The 7,175-nt window shown below is 39.9% G+C and overlaps 1 pseudogene; it reads left to right on the forward strand.

Annotated features, from left to right (window-relative positions):
- Positions 1-5,646: 5,646 nt before the first annotated feature.
- LOC102004969 lies at positions 5,647-6,746 on the forward strand (annotated as a pseudogene).
- Positions 6,747-7,175: the final 429 nt, after the last annotated feature.

Below are 7,175 nucleotides of genomic sequence, written 5' to 3' on the forward strand. Positions count from 1 at the left end.
ACCAATTTTCTATGCCACCACAATTCTGGAACCTGTTGTGGCCACCACTGCCCTTCTGGAACATGGCGCTTTGTGTCTTTCTTCACAAAGCAAAGTCTTTCACCTTTGCAGGTTTGAGCCTGCAAAGGGTGGAGACTTGGTGCTTCTTGTGATGCCCTCAGGCCATCTTTTATATTCTCCTATTCCTTCTCAGCAGTGGAGATCTCCTCAACTCTATCTTTGCAGACCACAGCTTTATTGGAGCCTTTTTCATTGGCAAACTCACATTTTTAATCATCCTGCTGGGCTCTTTGATCTTGATTCTCAACATAAATCTGGCTGAAAGCCCCCAAAAATATCCATGCCACTGCCACAACATTCAACTGCCTTGAAATTTCTTCTGCCAGATTAGTTGGTTTACCACCCTTAATCTCAGTCTTAGGCAAAGTCTCTGGACACGAGCAAAATGCAGACAAACTTTCTGCCAAGCCATAATATACATCATCTGGAGTCCAGCATCCAATGCAATCTTTCTTCCCACCAGAAACCTCCAAAACCCCATCTTTACTGGCAGGATTTCTATCAGCCTTCTGGTCTTCTGAGCTCTGACCAGAATCTCCCATACGGAACAGCCTAAGGCAGTCCAGCTCTTCTTTCAGGTGAAATCTCCAGACCTTTCCAAACTCTTCCTATGATCCATTCCCAAAGGCTCTTGAACCACATGGTCAGGTATACTCACAGCAACAACCCCACTCCTCTCGTACCAAATTCTGTCTTGGTTACTTTTCTCTTGTTGTTGAGACAAAATACCTGACACCCAGAATTAAGAAAAGAAAGGTTTATTTAGCTTACAGTTTGTGGAAATTTCAGTCTATAATCAGCTGGCTCCAAGGCAGAGTGGCCCATGGCAAAGGTAACAGTCATGATAGCAGAAAACTGCAAAAGCAGCAAGAGCGAAAAGAGGGAGAGAGCAAGCCTCTTTTCCTCCCTTATATTGTATACTGGCTATCTGCCCATGCCCACACCATCTCTGTGCCCTCTTTTTGCACAAGATTAGGAAGTAGAACTGCTGAGTCACTTAGCCTAGCCTCTAGACCCCTCAAGTTGACATAATATATCAACCATAACAAAAGGATTCTGGTTAGCAATCATGAAAAAAAATTTCTTAAAAATATCAAGGGACCACAAAAAATCAATGCAATAGCTCCTAGATGATGCAAAGAAGAATAACATTACATTGACTGAAGTCATTGAAAGAGCAGGAGATACAGCAACATGAAATAAAAAAAACCTGTTCACAGAAGTAATGGCAGTAAATTTCTTAAGCATGGAAAAAGAGTTTGACATACAAATAAGTGAGGTGTACAGAATTCTTATTAGCCAAGATAAAAAAAAAATCTACACCAAGGCATAGAATAGTCAAGATTCCAAAATTCAACACAAGAACAGAATGTTAAAAGCTGTTAGAGAAAAGAAACAAATTCCGTGTAAAGGATAGCCCATAGGAATCATTGCAGAATTCTCAACACAAACACTAAAGTCAAGGAGAACTTGGAATGAAGTATTTGAAGCCTCAAAAGAAAACAACCTGCAACCCAAATTGATGTACTCTGCAAGACTTTCTTTCAAAATTGGTGGAGAAATAAGCTACTTCCATGACAAAGAATATCTAAAGGAATTCATCATCACCAAACCAGCACTCCAAAGTGTTCTGAAGGACATTCTAGAAAGAGATAAAAAGGTTACAACTTCATGAACCTCAGTGGAATGAATCTGCCAGGCAAGACAAGCAATTAAATAGAGGAGAGAAAAAAAGAATCAACAACAGGAAAATAACATGACAAGAATTATTCAATATGTGTCAGTTATAATCATCAGTGAAAATGGTCTTAATTCACCAACCAAAAGAAACAGACTGGCGGTATGTGTTAAGAAGCAAGATCTAACAATATGCTACATACAAGAAACACATTTAATTAAAACAGAAATTTATAGACTGAAAGTCAAGGATGGAAAATAATACTTTATGCAGTAGGAATCTAGAAAAAAAGAGTTATCTATCCTTTTGCAGACAAAGTGGATTTCAAGCCAAAACTAATCAAGAGAGGCAAAAAAGCTCACTACATCCTCATTGAAGGACAATCCAAGAGGAAGAGACAACAATCATAAATATATATGCACTCAATACCAGTGCACCTAACTATATAAAACAAATATTAATGAACATGCATAATCAAGTAAGCACTAATATAATTGTAATGGGAGACCTCAGTACCCCACTGTCACAAATAGACATATCAACTAGAGAAAAAAATCAATAATGTAATATCAGAACTAAACTTTTGAATAAATGTACTTAGTAGATAGATGTCTGCAGTGTGTTCCACCTCACAACATCAGAATACACATTCTCCTCAGCAATACATGGGATGTTCTCCAAAATAGATCATATACTAGCTCATGGAACATGCTTAAGTAAATGAAAGGAATTGCAATTGCCCCATGCATATTATCAGACCATAGCACAATGAAATTGAAAATCAATGGCAAAATATACCACAAGAACTTCACAAACCCATGGAAATTAAATAACATCCTCATGAACAACCAATAGGTCATAGATACAAATAAAGAAGAAATTAGACAATTTCTACAATTAAATGATATTGCCAATACAACATTGGGAACTTATGGGACCCAATAGGAGCAGTACTATAAGGGAAATTTATAGCAGTGAATTCTCATCAAGCTCAAATAACCTAATGTTGAATCTCAGGCTTCTAGAAAAAGAAGAGTAAGTCAAGTTCAAAGCTCATACAAGGGATGAAATCTAATGATCAAGCAGAATTTAAAGCAATGGAGACTAAGAAGACAATAGAAAGAATCAATGAATCAAAGAATTGGTTCTTTGAAAGGCTAAATAAAATTGAAAAACCCTTGGCCAATGTTATTAAAAATTGGAAAGAAAAGACTCAAATCCATGCAATAAGAATGACAAAGATACAATCACACAGATCCTGCAGAAATCCAGAAGATCAACAATAACCACTTCAAGAATCTATATTCCAATCAGATGGGAAACACAGAAGAATTAGACAGATTCTAAATATATATGAATTAGCAAGACTGAATCAAAAAATATACAAATTCTAAATAAACAAATATCAGTCAATGAAATTGAAGATGTAATGAAAGTTTACCAACAAAGAAAATCCCAGGTCCTAATGGATTCACTACCGAATTCTGCAAGAAATTTAGAGATCCAACGCTATGATTCCTCAAACTCTTTAATGAAATTGAAAGGGAACAGATACTCCCAAAGTCATTCCTGGAAGCAAACATTACCCTGATAGCAAAATCAGAGAAGAATCCAAACAAAAAAGAGAACTATAGGCTAATCTCCCTAATGAACATAGATGCAAAATACCCCAATAAGATACAGGCAAATAGAATGCAATAAATCATCAAGAAGATTATATATCCTGATCAAGTAGGATTCATCCCAAGGATGCAGGGATGTTTCAACATATGCAAATCAACAAATGTAATACACCATATCAGCATGATATGGAAAAAAAACTAAACCAACACCATTTTGTGTTCTAGCACCATTTTATAGCTGAAGTTTCTTATCTTTGTTTCTTCTAAATGTTGTCATAGTTACCTAACCCAATACTACTCCATGCTCTGTCATAAGACTGCTTATCTCCTATGTAAAATGTAAAACACCTTTGTTCCTTTGTCACAAGCTAAGCTCATGATTTGTAGTATTTCTGTAGCTGCACTAAATCATATCAGCACGCACTCCAGACTTGGAACCAGAACTATATAACTATTGTCCCCTCCTGCCCTTCTGGGTATGTGCATGGTCATGTACTGGGTTCCCACTGCCAGCTAATAAACTTGTTTGTCTCTGCATCCAGCCTCCACAGGTAACTCAATTAATGAAGCACCTTTGCCATAACATTTGGAGTCCCTCAGGAGATTCCCATGGACAGCCTCTCCAGGGAGGCACTGACTCAGACCAGTATCTGTGACCTAGGATACCTAGGATACCACCTAGGATACCACCGGCACTTTGGCTGAGTTCAGGCAGTCACCTAGACCATAGGCTAGGGAGAGGGATCAAGTGCCATGGAGCAAGACAAATCTTCCTGACCGCACTTGGTAAGATTTGGCTTTGCTTTTGGCTTCTTTGCCTGAACTTTGGAGTTGTGAAATTTATGGGCCCAACCTCTGGACACGGTGGTCATTTGTCATTTGTCCTGACCTTTCTGGGTTAGGATTTGTGAGGCTGTGGGAGCCCCATCGGGGATTCCGACAGCCCATTTATTACACTTGTCCTGACCCATATGGGTTAGGGTTTGGGAGGCTGTGGGAGCCCTGTTAGGGATCCCAATGTCTCCTGTTTGTTTAGAAAAAAAAAAAAAAAAGTGGTCAGGTTTGTCTTCCTGGGTCTAGAAATACTTTCTTTTCATGTTTGTCTGTGAGTTTTGTTTTGTACGTGGTCATTTGTGTGGTTGCCCCCCTCCCAATGCCTGTGATTTTAGGTGTTTCCCACGTCTATCCTTGCTGTCTTCATGATCGTGAGCATTGGACTCCTGTCCGACCAGCCTGGACCCTTCTTTACTGTCAGCATGACCTAAGACCCTGATAAAGATCAATTAGCAAAAGGTGTCACTGGCATCACAACTATCTCTAGTCTGCTGAGTCTGGGACTTCTGTTTGGATTTCTGGTGAAATGGGCTTGAGAGTAACTGAGGTAGGAGATATTTGATCTACAATCCAATTCAGCTTGTCAATATGTGGGCCTCAGCCTCTTAGCCCGCTGTATTAGAATATATGATTTAGAACTTTGACATATTCAAGAATGATTATGGGGTAAAGATAAAGCCAAGGGGGGTGAAAACATGTGAACTGGAATGGCCATCATTTGGTACTGGATGGCCAAAAAGGGACTCTAGACATTCATGCAACTGTGCAAATTTGGAATGTGGTTTCAGGCAAGCCTGCTCCCCCTGATCAGTTTCCTTATATTGATTCTTGGTTGTATGTAGTTAAGCCTTTCCCCCTTGGTTCCAAATGTGTACATGTCAGTCCCCTCAGCTCATCCTCCTTTTACAAGGAAAAGATCATGCTGAAAAGCTATGACTGGGAGTCAGTCATACCTTCTGCCCTAGAGGAGGATGATCCACTTGCAGTGCTTCCACCGCTTGCTGTTCCACCGCCCTACCCAGTGACTCACTAGGCTCGGGGACAGACATCACCCGAGTGGGGACAGACTCCACCTCTGGGGATTCAATGTCCATGAGTCCTGAGCTCCCCTCCTCCTTTGCACCAAGTGCCAGTGGCTGAGGAGAAAAGACAGACATGATCTGTAATGGTTTGTGTCTCTTTTTGTGCTAGTGACCTACATGATTGAAAATCCCAAACCCACCCTCTATCACCCAAGCAGAGAAGGTCTTTGTTTCCTGAACAAGAAGGAAACAACTGGGATGGAGAGATTTCCTAACCTTACTAACAAGCATTCTAGTAGATTAACTAGTACCATCATGTAAGGGGAATAAGGCCATGTTATAGCCACATGTTCCCATTTGTAAAAACTTCACAGGACAGTGCCAATATCTGGCATTTTTTACATTTGTTAAAGCAGCAGATCTGCTGACCATGGTTCCCTGCAAAGTAAACTAACTTCAGGCCTTTGTGAAAATGTGTAAGCAAGATCTAAACAAGGAGGAGATGCACTTCCTGAGGGAGTGGGTGGAGAGCATGGGGTAAAGTACCATGGGGTAAAGTACCACTCGTAAAGCTAAATAAGAAGAAAATATCAAGGAAAAAACAGATAGTAAGAAGACAGAGGAAAACATAAAGACAGATGAACCATCAAGTGAGGAAAATGATCTAGAGATTGACAATGAGACATAATTGAACCAGACACTGATACCCCTCAAGAAATGAAAGATGAAAATGTAGAGATAACTGAGGAGATGATGGATTAAGCAAATGAAAAGAAAGGTGCTGCCATTGATGCTCTAAATGATGGTGAACTACAGAAAGCCATTGACTTGTTCACAGATGAATCCTCACTTGGTCATTCTGCATGCTAAGAGAGCCAAATCTCTCAACAAACTGCAGAAGCCAAATGCTGCCATTCAAGATTGTGACAGAGCCATTGAAATAAATACTGGTTCAGCCCAACCATACAAATGGAGAGGGAAGCCTCACAGACTTCTGGGCCATTGGGAAGAAGCAGCCCATGATCTTGGCCTTGCTTGTAAACTGGATTACAACAAGGATACAAGTGCAATGCTGAAAGAAGTTCAACAAGGGCCCAGAAAATTGCTGAACATCATGAAGAATGAGGGATCAAAGAAAGAACAGAAAGGGTTAAGAAAGCTCAAGAAGAGCATGAAAAAGCCCAAAGGGAGGAAGAAGCTGGACAGTCAGGAGTTCAGTAGGGCTCCTTTCCAGGTGGCTTTTCTGGGGGAATGCCTGGTAATTTCCCAGGAGAGATGCCTGAAATGGGAACCGGCATGAGAGGAATGCCTGGGCTTGATAAGATTCTTACTGATCCAGAGTTCCTTGCAGCCATGCAGGATCCAGAAGTTATGGTGGCCTTCCAGGATGTGACCCAGAATCCTGCAAACATGTCAAAATATCAGAGTAATCCAAAGATTATGAATCTCATCAGTAAATTGTCAGCCAAATTTGGAGGTCAAGCACAATGCTCATCTGACAAAGCCCTTCCTAAAAGGAAAGCAACCTAGATCACTTAATGAATGTTGCAATAATACAAACCAGTGTACCTCTGACCTCATCAGGAGAGCTGGGGTGTTTTGAAGATAATCCCTTCTCTTCGGCACCAAATGGGGCTGTAGTGTTTTACAGTGGTTTTGCATTAGGGTATTCATTCAGATAATGTTTTCCTACTAAGAATTACAAACCTTAAACACGTTTTTTTGGTACTAGGAATCTAAATCAAGACCTCGTGCTTGCCAGGTAGGTGCTGTACCACTGAGTTACATCCCTAGCCCCTTAAATACTTCTTAAACCTTAAAAAATATTTAAAACATGCAAAGGGTCTTACTAATCCCTAAGCTTTAAAAAAACTAAAAAAAAAAAACTAAAAAAAAAAAAACCTAAGCTTTTCTTTATTAATATTAATGGGCAAGGAAGATACTTATGAATGAAGATTT

Source organism: Chinchilla lanigera, unplaced genomic scaffold (genome assembly GCF_000276665.1).
Source record: "Chinchilla lanigera isolate Chin_1 unplaced genomic scaffold, ChiLan1.0 scaffold00034, whole genome shotgun sequence".
In the NCBI taxonomy this organism is placed as follows: domain Eukaryota; kingdom Metazoa; phylum Chordata; class Mammalia; order Rodentia; family Chinchillidae; genus Chinchilla; species Chinchilla lanigera.